Raw genomic sequence first — 15,248 nt, forward strand, 5'->3', positions numbered from 1 at the left:
GCTGGCAGCCCTGAAGCCCAGGGCAGGGCCGGTCAAGGAAAAAAAGAAGTCCATTCAGGTACAGTGAGGGAATGAGGGAGGAACAGGAAATAGAGCCTGAGAAGGAGGCACAGTGCACACCATGCAGGGTTATAGGCCAAGGTGACAGGTGGAGGTTTCACTGACAGGAGAAGAAGGGTCACTAGAAGGTTTTAAGTGGATTCAGAACATGAGTCATTTCATTATAATCAGACCACTTGGAATGGTGTTTGTTGCAGCCAGGGTGAGGATCCAGCTTTTCTTTGCTTCCCTAGGGCCTGCAGGATCCCTAACATGTAGTAGTTACTCAGTAAGTATCTGTGGAATGAGTGAGCCAACAAACAGACAAAAGGGTGCTCGGGGAAATGCTTTCTAAGCTACAAAGCATTATAAATGTGAATGGGTGAGTGCTACTTCTTGAAGATTATTACATGCCCTTTCAAATCAAATGAAAGTGAACTCAGTGACTTCACTGTGTGACCCCTTTGGAGGAAAAAAGAGAAGTTAGCACCTGTCATTAGGAGGGATGTAAGCCCAACTGGTTTTCCCTACCCAGCCAGCCTCTGGGAGGCGGAAGAGCTGTAAGGTTTTACCCTACAGGCCCAGCGCGGCCTCATGGGGACTGTCTCCATGTGCATTTGCTCTCACTGGTGACAACTGGACCCCCTCACCTCCCCTGCAACCTTTGGAACCACCTATTGGACCTGAAGAGTAAAGCTAAAATAGCACCACCACCACCACCACCACCACCACCACCTACAATTTACTGCGAATTTATTAGGTCCTGCCACTGCACTGAGCACTTAAATGCATGACCTCATCCTGTCTACATAACAGCCTGGAGATGGGGAACACACAATAGGGCTTTGATTCAAGGGCTTATTAGGCAAGTGAGCCAAACCAGAAATAAACTTCATTTTTCTTTTTAAGGTTTATTTGTAGAAATGAAGATAATGCTAGCAGTTACATTTACTGTGCCTCACTGCATGTCAGAAATGGTTCTTGGCGCTTTTCATGGATCATGTCACTTTAAGCTCACAGCCACTCCAGCAGGTGGGTGCCCTTTATCAACTTTACAGAAGAGGACATGGAGGCACTAAGGTGTGAGGGACTCAGCAAGAGTCACACAAGGAGGAGCACCAGAGCCATCAACAGAACCGTAGGAGCATCCCACCTGATGCAGGCAGGGAGATTCCTGCTTAGCACCTGCCATGGTGGAGAGCCTCACAGGGCAGCCCATCCTGCTTCCAGACACGATGACATTTCAAACTATTTCCTTCTATTGACTCAAAACTCAAAACGGGTGTCTCCACTCACTTCCACCAGGCATTTCTATCCTACTCTGTGCCTCAGCCACACTTATATTTCTCTGAAACATCGAAATGACCCCCCATGGTCGGCATCATCAACCCCAAGATTGTGCATGCAGCGACGAGTACATGCCCTAGAGAAAATCAGACAGAACCAAGCCCAGGCTTGAGTCCTGACTCTGCCATTTGGAGCTAGATGATTGTGGGAAATCACTCAGCCTCCATGAGTCTGTAAAATAGGGATAATGACACTGATGACAATGCCTGGCTCAAAGTGATGCTGTGGGACCAAGATGCCATTATGTGCATGTGGCACCTGGAACAGAGCAGGCACTCAATCAATGATCCTTCACCTTTGTCATCTTAGTACCGAGTGAAAACGCCACATCAATGAGACATACACATTATAAGTTAAGGGAAACATAGTAGCACAGGCTTGAAGGTGTCAAAAAAATTTTTTTAAGAGAAAGGAAAAAACTTTATTGAAACTTACTGTGTGCTAGGCAATATGCTCCACCCTTTTGTGTTTTCTAAGTTTACTACTTGTAAGGTAAATGTCATCAGCCTCCTGAAAAGACTGGGACCCAGAGATGTTGAGCAACTTCCCTGAAACCACACAGCTTTTAGGCAGCAGATTCAAACTCTGGACCTGAATCTAGTTCTCTTTCCACTACCAGTCTTCTTTCCACTCTGACATCTGTACAGCCAAGGTTATTATCAGTGTTTGCTCAACTCTGGAAAAGATGTGGCTCATAGGAGAGCTGCAGATATACAGGGGAGCTAGATGCCCGAGTTTGCAAAGTAAATCCTGAAAAGTCCTGGAGGAGGACCTGCAGGGTTGCCAAATTAATCTGAAGGAGGACTCTCTAGAGGAGGAGGGAAGGGAAGACCGGCTGGGGAGACAGATTTTTGAGCGTCTTTTCGCGAAATCTAAAAATTACTAACCTTCTACATGTCAAAAGATTTTTTTTGTCAACACATGCAAGAGCGCCCTGCTGAGAAGGAGCCCAAATGAGCAGATGGGTGAGTTCGCAGACTCAAAGACGTTGGAGTTGGAAAATTCCCTGCTGACAGTCTCCAAAGGACAGGCCCAGAAACCCCAGCCCTGCCCTGCCTGCTGTGAGTTGGGCTGGGCAAAATGTCCCCCCCGAGAGCTGGCAGGCTGCTGGCCTGAGCTGGAATCTCGCTCGCTGGAAACCAGGGCAGACAACGGTCTTTTTCGTTTCTTATGATGTTGTTTTTGCCTCTGCTTTCAGCTCCCCTCCCTCTCCTCTGCATCTCTCTCTTTTCCATGAATGTCTCACCACCACTTCACCTTCACCCTTGTAGGGACCGGGGTCACATCCCTCTGTGACAGGTATATGGACTTAGGGCCACAGAGCTAGAATTCAAATGAACCAGGAGGACATAATTACACCCAAATCCATCTGTCCTCAAAGACCATGAGATTTCCACAGCTCCATGCTGCCTCTAAGTAAATAGAGAATTCCCCTTTCTGCACTCCAGAAAATTACAGCTCAGAGATTTCATATGAATGGCTAGCAAATGGGATGATAAAACCAAAGACAAAATCAATACACAAAAATAGAGACATAAATCCCAATATCACTCCAAATTTGGTCTGCGTTTTGATTTTGAGTTTCCTGTGGCCAAAGCAAATAAACAACCAAAAACCAAATCAAAACAAAAACTCCAAAAACAAGATTACACAAATCAGCATCGTTCATGAGGAAAAATACCTACCAATGCCAGGCTGATCCCTAAGTGTTTGCTGGAACTTATCTGAAAAAGCAGCTTTCCTTGGGTGACCAGTGAGTCAAGGGCAGGAGACCTGCTCTGAGCTCCTCATAGCAGTGGAGTGGAATGGAACACCTGAGCCAGACCTGGTGGGTTACCTTAGTCCAGTGGAGCTAAGGTAACGTGGTCCAAATGCACCACCTCTGGGTGCCTGGTGCTAAGTTAGTGATAAGATTAACCTTCTTGATACTCAAAATGTCCCCTGAGGATGCATGATATGTATGCATTGAATTTAAGATGTCCTGCTTCAGAGCAACGGCTCCTAAAGTACGCCTTCCTTAAGAACTTCAGTGTTAATTGAAAATACAGATTCCTGGGCCTCTCAAAGAGTTAGAGCCCTGATTCCCAAACTTGGCTGCTTGTTAGTGTCACTGGAGGGGCTTTATAAAAATATAGACACTTGAATCCCACCACCAGAGATGCTGATGTATTTGGTCTGGGGTGTGATCTAGGCATTGAGCCCTAAGACATCGCCCCTCATGAGTCTTCTGTGCGGCCTGGGTTCAGAACCACTGGACCAGAGCCAAACAGGCCCTGCTAAGAGTCTCATGCTAAGATGTCAGCGGCCAACTGCTTAGCAAGATTTAAGCCTGTGTGAGAGCCAGGTTCCTACTCCATACCAATTAAATGAGAATTAGCAGACACGAGGATGGAGCCTCAGAAAGTGTTAAAAGTCCCACAGATGGGCCTCTTTGCAGTTCAGCCTGAGGCTCACCCACTAATGCATCTAGCATAGCATCTGGCACACAGTAGGTGATTTGTAAAGGCTACAGACTGATTCCTTAATAATAAATGAGTATGTTCATGTTGGGCTACTAACAATCAACCAATTCGCTCACCTAGCATGCCCCCGACTCATCTTTGCATTAGCAGAGGCTCAGAGGAATCAGCCGCGGAGGGGTCAATTCCAGGCCTCTGAGCTGGGCTGATGAGCTTAGAAAGACTGGATTTTCTTTCTGTGGCCCTCAAACCACGATCCAGCTCTAAGTGACAGCCAGGCCTGCTTTCCTCTACAACATCAAGTTTCTAGAATATTTATAGGGACATCACTAGACCCCCAGAATGTTTCAGCAGCCTCTTAGACCAGACAGTTTAGAATCACCACTCACAAGCCTACAATGCAACACACTCTTGTGAAATACGAAATCCCAACCATCGATGTTCTTGGAGGAAAGAGACCTGAACTCTAGTGACATCTGTGACATTAAGTACCACGAGACTTTGGAGCAGTCACTTTCCCTCCAAACTCAGGGTCCTTGTAAAAGTTAATTTTATGCGTCAACCTGGTTGGGCCACAGTACTCTGATATGTAGTCAAACAGGATTCCGGATATTCCTGTGAAGATGTTTTAAATGAGATTAACATTGAAATCGGACTTTGAGCAAAGCAGATTGTTTTCCATAATTGCTCTCTTGTTTGCAATTCCTGCAGATTTTGGACTCTCCAGCCTCCTAATCATAGATAATTTTTAAAACAAAGCTCTTTATAAACACACACACACACACACACACATTCACAATTGGTTCTGTCTGTGGCTCTGTAGAACCTGAACTAACGTAGTCCTCAACTATAAAATGGGTATTGTGTGTGTTTGTTAAAGGATATTGATCTAACTAATAAGTTCTAAAGTGCGATTCCTGGAATGATCATAGAAGCTTCTCAAATGAAAAAAAAATACTATAATCATACATGTGAGGAAAAACTAGCTTAAATAAAGAGGTATAATGTTAATCCAGGACTTTTCAAAGTCTTTAATATGCTCATGTACACTGTGACTGTGGATTGTCTACAATATATCCTAAATCTATTTGATCGGGTAATTTAATTGTTGTATGAACATTTAAGGTTTCTTAAACTAGGGTCCACAGACTCCTTCTCCATTAAGGAATGTGTCAACGGGTCAGCCCATGAACTTAGATGGGAAAAATTCATTTCCACTGGCCTCCAATTAAGGGACCAGTAGACTACAGTCAATGGGACAAATCCAGCCCCACTGACTGTTTCCAGAAGTAAAATTTTACTGGAACACAGCCATACCCATTCTTTTACATTCTGTCTGTGGCTATTTCTTGTTACAACAGCAGAATCAAGTAATTGTGAAAAAGACTGTCCGTTCTGCAAATTTGAAAAATCAAAAATATTTGCTTTCTGGCAGTTTACAAAATAGCTTGTTGACCCCTGCTCTAACTGAACATTTCCCATTTCCTTCGATTATGAATGTAGACAGACCAAAGTAGCATTAATAGTCATTAATGTAATAGTCTTTGTCATTAATAAGAATCAAAGGCAGTTTGATATCACAGCATATTTGTAGCAGATACCTCAAAACAGCATTTAAACTGTTCACTACTTTGTAATTACAGTTATTATTAGACATGTTGCCTAATCTTGGTATTTAATATATTAATAAAGATACACATATATTAGTATTTTTAAGTGGCTTAGTTTGAATTTTGATAACTGCATTTCAGTATAATTGTCTTCTTTTATAATCCTATTAATTTTATTTAATACATTTGAAGACGCCACAGGCTGACTGCCAAAAGGGTCCATCACAGATGGCAGATAACAATGCTGATCGACAGACTGGCTCCCTAAGATCACACTCCTGGAAACAGCATTTTCCTTGAGCATTTTTTGCACTTCCCCAAGCCCTGCAGAGACATATAAGAGAGTTGCAGAGTCTGAAATAGGACCCATAACTGACAATTTCAATTTGGATGGGAAGACAAGCATCATTCTCATGAAATCAATGTCATGACCACGACCTCATCATCCCTCTCAGCATCTCGGGGCTGTCATCAGGAACGTGATTTTACAGATGAGGAAATGGGTTGTCCAGGCTCTTCTTGGCCTGTGGTCTTTTCCCATTAACAGGGAAGCTGGCCACTTCCTGTGATGTGGGACCAGTCTTCAGGTTTGGATTTTGCTATAAGAGCCAACAGGACCAGATGCTTTCTATTTCTTTACAACAACTGGGAGAAGGAGAAATCCACCTAAGTCTGGGCATGTGATCTGATCTCCCTTAAATCCAGACAAAATGTGGGACTCTCCTCTCCGAGTCTGGTTTCCACGTCTGCAAAGTGGGGATATTATTAGCTGCTCTGCTGCTGTTGTGCACATAAATGTATGCAGAGGATGCCAGAACAAGGCAAGGGTTAAGGGTGCTGACCCCTATCCTGTTGAATATCCACATATAACTTTTGCCTCCCTAAAAACCTAGCTTTAATGGGCTACTGTTGACTAGAAGCCTTACCAGTGACATCAAGTCGATTAGTATGCATTTGTCTATGATGTGTGTTATGTACTGTATTCTTAAAGCAAGCGAAAGAAAAGAAAATGTCATTAAGAAAATCTTGAGGGGGGTGCCTGGGTGGCTCTGTCAGCTGAGTGTCTGACTCTTGGTTTTGGCTCAGGTCATGATGTCATGGGTCATATGATGGAGCCCTGAGTTGGGCTCTGTGCTCAGCAGGAAGTCTGCTAGAAGATTCCTCCTTCTGCCCCTCCATCACACTTGCTGGTTCTCTCTCTCTCTCTCAAATAAATAAATCTTTTAAAAAAAGAAAATCATGAGGAAGAGAAAACACATTTACACTGCTGTGCTGTAAAAAACCCGCATATAAGTGGACCCACGCAGCTCACACATATGTACCTATATATGAATCTATATGCATCTCTATACATACTTGTACATATGCATAGGCATATACAATTGTACATGTATGTACACATATGTACCATATATATATGGGCAATCACAGATCTGACAAGGTTTGACAAATTCCATAGGAATTAACAATTAGGATAAGGGTATAGATCGGCATTGATTTATTTAACATAATTCACCGAACATCCAATATACATCAGACTTAGTTCTGGGCTCTAGGGTACAACCAGTATTTCCTTAATGAAAAAGAAAAACCAAGCCTCTAGTCCCACAGAAGTTGTACTTAAGTAGGGGAAAGCAAGCAATGAATGACAAGTAAATACTAAAGATCATTTCAGAGAGAAAAAAATTCTATGAAAAAAAAATTCTATGAAGCAAGTATGTTAGGGAGCCATGATTGAAGGGGATGGGACACATTCACTTGGATGGTTGAAAATGATGTTTTGGTGGAGGTGACATTTTAGCTGAGAGATGAAGGCCCAAAGAACCAGCCATGAAGGTCTGCAGGGAGCGTATCTGGGGAGATGGAATATCTGGTGCAAACATCTGAAGGTGGAAATGGAATGATCAGGTTCAAGGAGGGAAGAAGAGTCAGTCTCTACAATGTAGCTGGCAAGGGGGACACAGATAGGAAATGAGCATGGACAGCCTAGCTGGGCTTGTGGGTCAGGGTGAAGTGTTACAGAGTTCCGAACAGGAGAGGCAGAGTGATGACTATTTTATTTGCCTGGGTTCCAGGGAGACCAGGATGCAAGCAAGCCCTGCGCCTGGTTGTTGGGGTTGGAGTGGGTAGAGAAAGTTGGGACAAGGAGCTCATGTTGTCTGAGCACTGGCTACATTAAGTGGTGGGCAGTGGCTGCTTTCTTTCATTCTCCATATCAGCCCAGTGGGCGAGGCATCATTATTTTTCCACTGGGCAAACCTGGAACCAGAGACAGCCTGAGTGCCTTGTTCTGATTAGACCACTTATGCCACCTGCCCTTCCATTAGGATAGTCCTGTGCCCTGAAAATACACATGAGAAGGACCTTGGAGTCAAACTTGGGCTGTGTGCCAGCAATCTCGGGATACACTGGCCCCAGGAGGCACTCTGGCCCCCATGGAGAGCCCATCCCTCCTCTTTCGTTACCTTACTCCTCGAGGGCAGCACTGACACCCTCCCCCCCACCAAAGCCATGTCCCGACCTAACAAATCTACTTGCTATATATATTTATGCGCACATATGCATATGCAAATCTACCTTCTCCTGTGTATCTATAATTCATATATAATTCATATATGTGTATCTATAATTCATGTGTGTATATATAGGTATAATTCATTTCCTTCCCTCCCCCCCCCGAGCGTATATGTCCATGGGGACAAGTGCAGCCCCACCTGGCCTCTCACCTTCACCACTGACTTAAAAGGCAATACACTGCTTCTTGGGAGAACTTCCCAAAGGCAGGCTTTGGTATACTCTTTCATGCTCAGAACCCTGTAGTGGCTTCCCATGGCCCGCAGGGTGGTATCCAGCTCATTCCAAGGCCAAGGAGTTCCCACGACCTGCCCCTCTCACTTCGGGTCTTACTCCTCTCACTGATGGTCATGTGTCTCTGGAAACTTCCTCTTGACTTCTCTGTGTTCCTCACCCATGCCTTCCCTCTGTCACCTCCCCCATCCTCTTCATCCATCTCTCTCTAACTCCTCCATCCACCATTGCCCTGAGGTACCTGCACCTCAAGGCTTTTCCTGGCCACAACAGTGATGGTTCTATCCCTTCAAAGCACTCTATACCCAATGCACCCCATTAAGACTCACTAGAAGCACCCACCCCGTCAGCACCAAGAGGATAGGGACTGGTTCTGTCTCCCCAGCTTCTAGGGCAGTTTCAGAAAATCAAAACATCTACCCTAGTGGATGTCAGGGTGGTGTCCTAAAGAGCAGAGCTGGAGACGGCCCTCGGCAGGTTTATCTTCCAGCCCTTTATCTAGTTCTCAAGTAGGTTAAGCAGGGCCATGTGCTTCTTCTGAATTTTCACAGAATGAGAACCTCAGCGCTTGCTCAGAAAGGGAATCGGGGAGAGCAGGCCGCCATCCTGTTCCCAGCCTCATCTGTCCCCTTGCCCAGTTTTGAGGGACTGAACACAAGTCTGTTCCTGGCATACTTTTGCCATCTTCCCGGCTGCCTCTCAAGAGCACAGTAAGTGGGGTGTTTGTCTCCTCCTCCCTCCCACCATGCTTATTCCCCCTGGCTCCCCCGCCAACCAGCTTTTGCTGTTGCATTTTCCCTCCTGTTCTCATCCAGGAGAACTCCATTGCTAAGATTCATGCTTTGCCAGGGCCACTTGGCACAGGATTGCCTCTCCCTGAGATGCCTGCCAGGCCATCCCAAGCACTGAGGCAGGCACCACCAGCCCTCCCTTCGCTCGACATCAGATGTCAAGTGCTCTGCTGGCCTGAAGCCTCCAAAATAGAATTGCCTTGTAACCACCAGTTAGCAGCTTGCCCTCCTGATGGACAAACCTGCCTGTTACATGCCGGCGGCCTGGCCTGGTGACCACAAGGATGCTTAGAGGCCACAGGGTCTCAGCAGAGTGCTAGGGGGAGGCACGCTGGTGGGAGAGAGGCAGGTGGCAGGAGGGAGCAAGGGGGGGAAGCGGCTCAGTGAGGAAGCCAAGAGAAGCCCAGGCAGAGGGAGAAAAAAGGAAGGCAGTGGCTAGGAGAGTGTCTTGATGGGAAACAGAGCATGAGGAAGGAATGAGCAATAAGGGACAGAAGCAGAACTCTCGATAATCCTGTTTTTCTTGGTGGAAACTAGCTATAGCGCTTCTTACTGATATCTGCTTCATTGTTTCCAAGTGTCTATCTAGGGCTTTTCTCCAGCTAGTTATTATTATTAATTCACATTCTTCAGAGGAGGAAACAGGATCAGAGAGACCAAAAAACAAAACAAAACAAAAACAAAAACAAAAACAAAAAACAAAAAATACCCCAAGTATTTGTCTTTGACTTTCCAGCATATAGTCCAGTATCAGAGTACGAAGCAAGTTCTATCAAGCAAAGTATTTGTTTGCATGAAAAAATGAATAAATTAATGGATTCAATATGTCTAACTCCAAATCCTGCTCCTTTCCTATTATATTTTCCTGCATTTCTCTCTCAACAGAAAACACACACGGAGGACAGACCAGTACAGTTAAGCGAACAAAAGTGATTTAGTCCTTTCCATATGTTCTTCTGCATTTTGCTGGCAGGAACCCCGGTGCTGGGCGGAGAAGCCTCTTCAGTTTCATGTGAGTCATTAATAATGCGGGTCAGTGTGGCCAGTGGGTGGCTGACCCCCAAGAAGTCACTGCCACTCCTTGTCACCTGCACCCTATGTCAGGGTGGACACTGGGGACAAGTCATCAAGGACACATCACACAGGTTTGAAAGTGCTATGAAAGCACTGAGAAATACACGCACATGGAAGGTGATCACTGTGCTCTAACCCCCTTTGCTCTATAAAATAGATGTTGGGGCATCTCTGACATCATTGTAAGCAAACTGGTTCCTTATGATATTAGGAAAATGTGGGCACAGGATCATAAGACCAGGAGGATCAGGGCTAGAATTCCAAATTTTACAAAAATATTTTATTTATTAATTTGAGAGAGAGAGAAAGAGAGAGCGTACACTAGCAGGATGATGGGGGGAGAGGTAGAGGGACAAGTAGACTCCCTACTGAGCAGAGAGCCCAATACAGGGCTCAATCCCAGGACTTCAAGATTATGACCCGAATGGAAGGCAGCTGCATAACCAAGCAAGCCACACAGGCACCCTTAGAATCCCAATTTTTAAATTCCTATTAACTATTCTAACAAATATTTTCCAGGGTTCTACTTCTGTGCTAAACACTAGGTATACACATGGGGCCCCTTTCTTCATGGAACCCAGAGTCAGAGGAGGAGATGTATTAAACAAGAGGGCAAACACAGAATTACAAATCTGGTTGCATGCCAGGCACAGAAGAGGCCATGTGCTATGGGATGGGCTCTGTTGACAAGAAGAGGGCCAGAGGGTCTCTCTGAAGAATTGAGTCTGGGGATTGAGGAAGTATTCCAGGTCCAATGACATGCAGGCAAGCACAGCTTGTATTGTGTGTTACACCTCCAAAGGCAGAAAATCAAGGAAACTCCAGGTCTATACTGACGTAGTATAGTAATAACCATTTATTAACACATTTTATGTATGAGTAGCTGTCCTAGGTGACACAGGAAGTGTCCAATCTGTCATCTTCTGAAGCTCTACAGATTTCTTTATGTTCTCTTGAGATGAGCGCACCTCTGGAGATGAGAAAATCAGAGCTGTGCATGGAGAACCTTCTGTAGTTTTTTCATGAACATCTTCCCATGGGAGAGAAGTTCAAGTTCTATTGACTGGGCTTAGGATTTGACACTTTTTTTTTGATGAGAAAGTCCTGTAGATAAGACAGCCTGCTGTTACCCTCTCTTTCTAACAGAAATATTTTCCATGTTATGAAAAATTTTGTGGAGTCATTTTCCATGACCAAGTACGAGTCCAAAGACTCAGTGATAGTGATCACACCCCCAGCTGACCTTAAAGTGATGGAGGAGCTTCATATGGGCACGTATAGGGGTTGGGGGATAGAGCCACAGGGAGTGGTTGTGATTGAAGCCAAGTGGGGTTGTGCAGGCCTGACTATGTATGCTCCAGTTCATTTTTTAAAAATATGGACAACCCAGAAATTCTACTTCTTGGTATGCACTCAAAAGAACTAAAAATGAGTGTTTAAACAAAAACTTGTACAGAAATGTACATGTAGCATCAGTAGTCATAAGAGCCCAAAGCTGGAAACAACCCAAATGCCCATAAATACACAAGTAGATACAAATATATACAAATATATATATTTATGTGACATATATATATGTCACATAATGGAATATTATTCAGCCATGAAAAGGAATGTTGTACTGATTCATGCTATGACATGAAGGCACCTCGAAAATATTATTCTAAGTGAAAGAAGTCAAATAGAAAAGGTCACATCTTGTATAATCCCATTTATATGGAATATCCAGAATAGGTAAACCCATAGAGAACAAAATCTGATTAGCAGTTTCCAGGGGCTTGGGGGAGAAGAGTTGGGGAGTGACTGTTTAATGAGTTCAGGGTTTCCATCTGGGGAAATGAAAATGTTTTGGAGCTAGATGGAGGTAATGGTTGCACAACATCATATGTTTACTAAATACCACTGAAGTGTATGCTTTAAAAAGGGTGATTTTTTATGAGAATTTTCCAACCATTTAAAAAAATTAACAAACAAGCATGTTTCTGATTTTATCCCTCTGGCTGCCACCTTGGGAGCTCTAGAAACCGGGGTTAATTTATCTACTTCTTTCTTCTTGAATATATCAGTTGTTTCCTGCTTTTCACATCATAGGTATGATGGCAATGAACACTTGGATGAACTTTGTTTTACTCCTTTAGGATACATTTTTGGAGGCAGTATTCTCAAGATAAAATATATGGATATTTGTATGGTTTTAAATAAATATGGCAAAGCGGTTCTGTCACAAAGATGGATTAACTCAGCCTCTCATAAATGGCATGTGAAGGGTCCTGGCCTCTCATCCTCATCGGCATTCCCATGTTAATGACCATTTTTTAAAATGGATATGAGGTATTTTCCCCTCTAGTCTTACAAAAACCCTTTTCCATGTCTACTTTCTCCAGGTAGTTCCCTCATATAAATGTGGGCTGCTCTATAGTTTCAAGGTCACCTGTTTATCTTTAACTCCCTAAGTTGTTTATAGCATCCTGGCCGATGCTGTCCCTGTTGCCTAAAATAGCCCTTCTTGGGGTGCTAGGGTGGCTCAGTTGGTTATGCGTCCAACCCTTGATTTTGGCTCAAGTCATGATCTTGGAGTCATGCGATCGAGGCCCGAATCAGGCTCCATGCTCAACACAGTTTGCTTGTCTCTTTCCTCTGTTCCTTCTCCTGCTCATATGCATTCTCTCTCTCTCTCGATAAAATAAATAAATAAAATCTTTAAAATAATTTCTTAAATAAATAAAATCCTCAAAATAAGATAAAATAAAATAAAATAAAATGCCCTTCCTTATAAGTATCAACAAATTCATCAAGGCCTTGATTGCCCACACTTCTCTACAGCTCTCCACATCTCCAGCACTGTATTGTTTCTGTACCTCTGCTTGCACAGTACTTTGTCCTTAACTCTCATACAAGCAGAGCATTGTGTCAGAGTCCTTATGTGTCTATTTTGCTCTCCAGATTTTGAGATTACTCAAAATAGGACTAATACTTACAAATCTCTGAGTTGAACTGAATGCACTAGCACAGTCCTTGACCTGGCCTTCCACACAATGTATCAGTCTGGAAGAGGACTCAGGCCATCTCCCTACATACAGTATGGGGACATGGCTGGGATGTTGAAGTGCCATTCACAATGAAGGAATGGTGTCATTATTCACATTAAAGGCCTTGTGCTTGGGACATGATTATCCAACTTATGACAGGAAGCAAAAGGCAGAAGTTCAAAATACCAAGACCATGCCTAGGGTTCAAGAGATTGAAGTGGATTTTAACAAGATTCTAAAAAAGAGAGAATATCAGCTGGCTGTGGAGACACTGGATAGAAGAGGTGGGTTGAACAGTAAATCATTTGGATACATTCTCATTTCAAGGTTATACAGGCACTCTATGACTGGGTCCATCATGATAAGAATTTGCATTGAGAAAGCTGGGGAAGGTAGAAGAGAGTTGTCCGTGTTGTTTTATGGAACGCTAAATAAAAATGCAGAGATCCTAACTGTCAGTGCTTCTCACATAACACGATTTATATTATCAATATTTGGGCCTGGAAGTTTCCTGAAGCTGCTGTAACAAATTACTATAGCCTTGGCAGTCTAAAACAACAGAAATTCATTATCTCTGAGTTTTGGGGGCTGGGAGTCCCAAATCAGCGTGTCACTGGGCTGAAACTGGGATGTCAGTAGGGGTACCTCCCTCTGGAGGCAGAGGATCCACTCCTTGCCTCTTCTAGCATTGGTGGTTGCTGGCCTTCCTTAGCTAGAGGTCCTGTAACTCTAAACTCTACCTGATTGCCCCATTGCATCTTCCCTTCTACCTTTGTGTCATATCTCTAAGGCTGTCCTCTTACAAGGACACACATGATTGTATCTAGAGGCCACCAGGATAATCTAAGACCATCTCCTGATTTCAAAATCTTTAATCATATATGCCATCTTTTTCTTTTCTAATGCTTTATATGATCTCCCTCTTTAGTCTCTTTGTTAAATCACAGACTTCCTGAAAGTCTCTACTGTCCTTTGACCTGACCTCTCAACTGTCTTATTCCATCTGTGACTATGTCCTCAGTAGTAAGCAGAAAAATCCCAATATCTCCAAGTAGGTCTAAGTCCCAATGACATGGCTCTACTCTTTCTCTATTATATATTCTTTCTTGCTTGTTTAGAATCAGCCTGTTTCCACACCTGCAAAAAAATGGTTTTGTATAGACTTTTAATACATTCAGCTAATGTACAAGCCAGTGTCAAAGTTCATTTGTGAAAGTTAGCCCCTCCTTTTTCATATCAAATCCAAAAACTTAGTAAGTATTAGAAAATTAACAATTTATACTCCTGACACAGAAAACCTGCCCACTATTCTGACTGGTCACTAAGTTAAAAATGTTAAAGTACTATTACTCATCTTAGCATCCTCTACACATGACCAAAGACTTCTACCTGGTAGACAAAGGAGGTGAGGCAGGAGAGGAAGATGGAGGCCATTCCAGGTGGAAACTCCTTGTAGATCTTGGTCATGATGTTGTAATTATTCCAAGAACAATGGAAAGAAAGCACTGACATGTTTCATTTGGAGGTAGATTGGGCAGAAAATGGGTGAGACACAACCTGACCTGCATTTTTACATGGATCCTTCTAGCTGCTGGGTGAAGATTCATATGGATGAAGCAAGAATATTTGGCAAGGAAGCCATTCTGGAAGCTGTAGACATCCACACTTGAGATTATGGTAGTTTGAACTAAGGATGACAACTAAGGGTGGCAGTGCAGATGGAGAAGAGAGAGACCTTAGGAGATAATTGGAGGTCAATTGGCTATCAAGGATGGCAGTGCAGATGGAGAAGAGAGAGACCTTAGGAGATAATTGGTGGTCAATTGGCTATCAAGGATGAAAAAGAAGGGGGTTTCAAGGATGTTTTGTAAGTTTCTGGTGGAGAAGGGATGGAAGTGCCACCACAGAGCTAGAAAATACTGGAAAACAACCAGGTGACAAAGAAAAAGATGGAGCTAACTAGGTGGTGATAACAAGAAGGCAAGAGGACACTCTGAGAATGGATACACAGACATATAATTGGGAGTGATATGTACATGGAAGAGGGTAAGAGTCCCACATGTAAATGAGATTTCTCTGGGACAATGTTCT

At 43.6% G+C, this 15,248-nt stretch overlaps 1 protein-coding gene across 1 annotated transcript in view; it reads right to left on the reverse strand.

The window, feature by feature from the left end:
- Positions 1 to 15,248, reverse strand: part of KCNQ3 (potassium voltage-gated channel subfamily Q member 3) — a 297,518-nt gene that overhangs the window by 122,160 nt on the left and 160,110 nt on the right. The window lies entirely within an intron of this gene.

The sequence above is a fragment of the Canis lupus genome, chromosome 14, assembly GCF_048164855.1.
Source record: "Canis lupus baileyi chromosome 14, mCanLup2.hap1, whole genome shotgun sequence".
NCBI classification, from domain to species: Eukaryota; Metazoa; Chordata; class Mammalia; order Carnivora; family Canidae; genus Canis; species Canis lupus.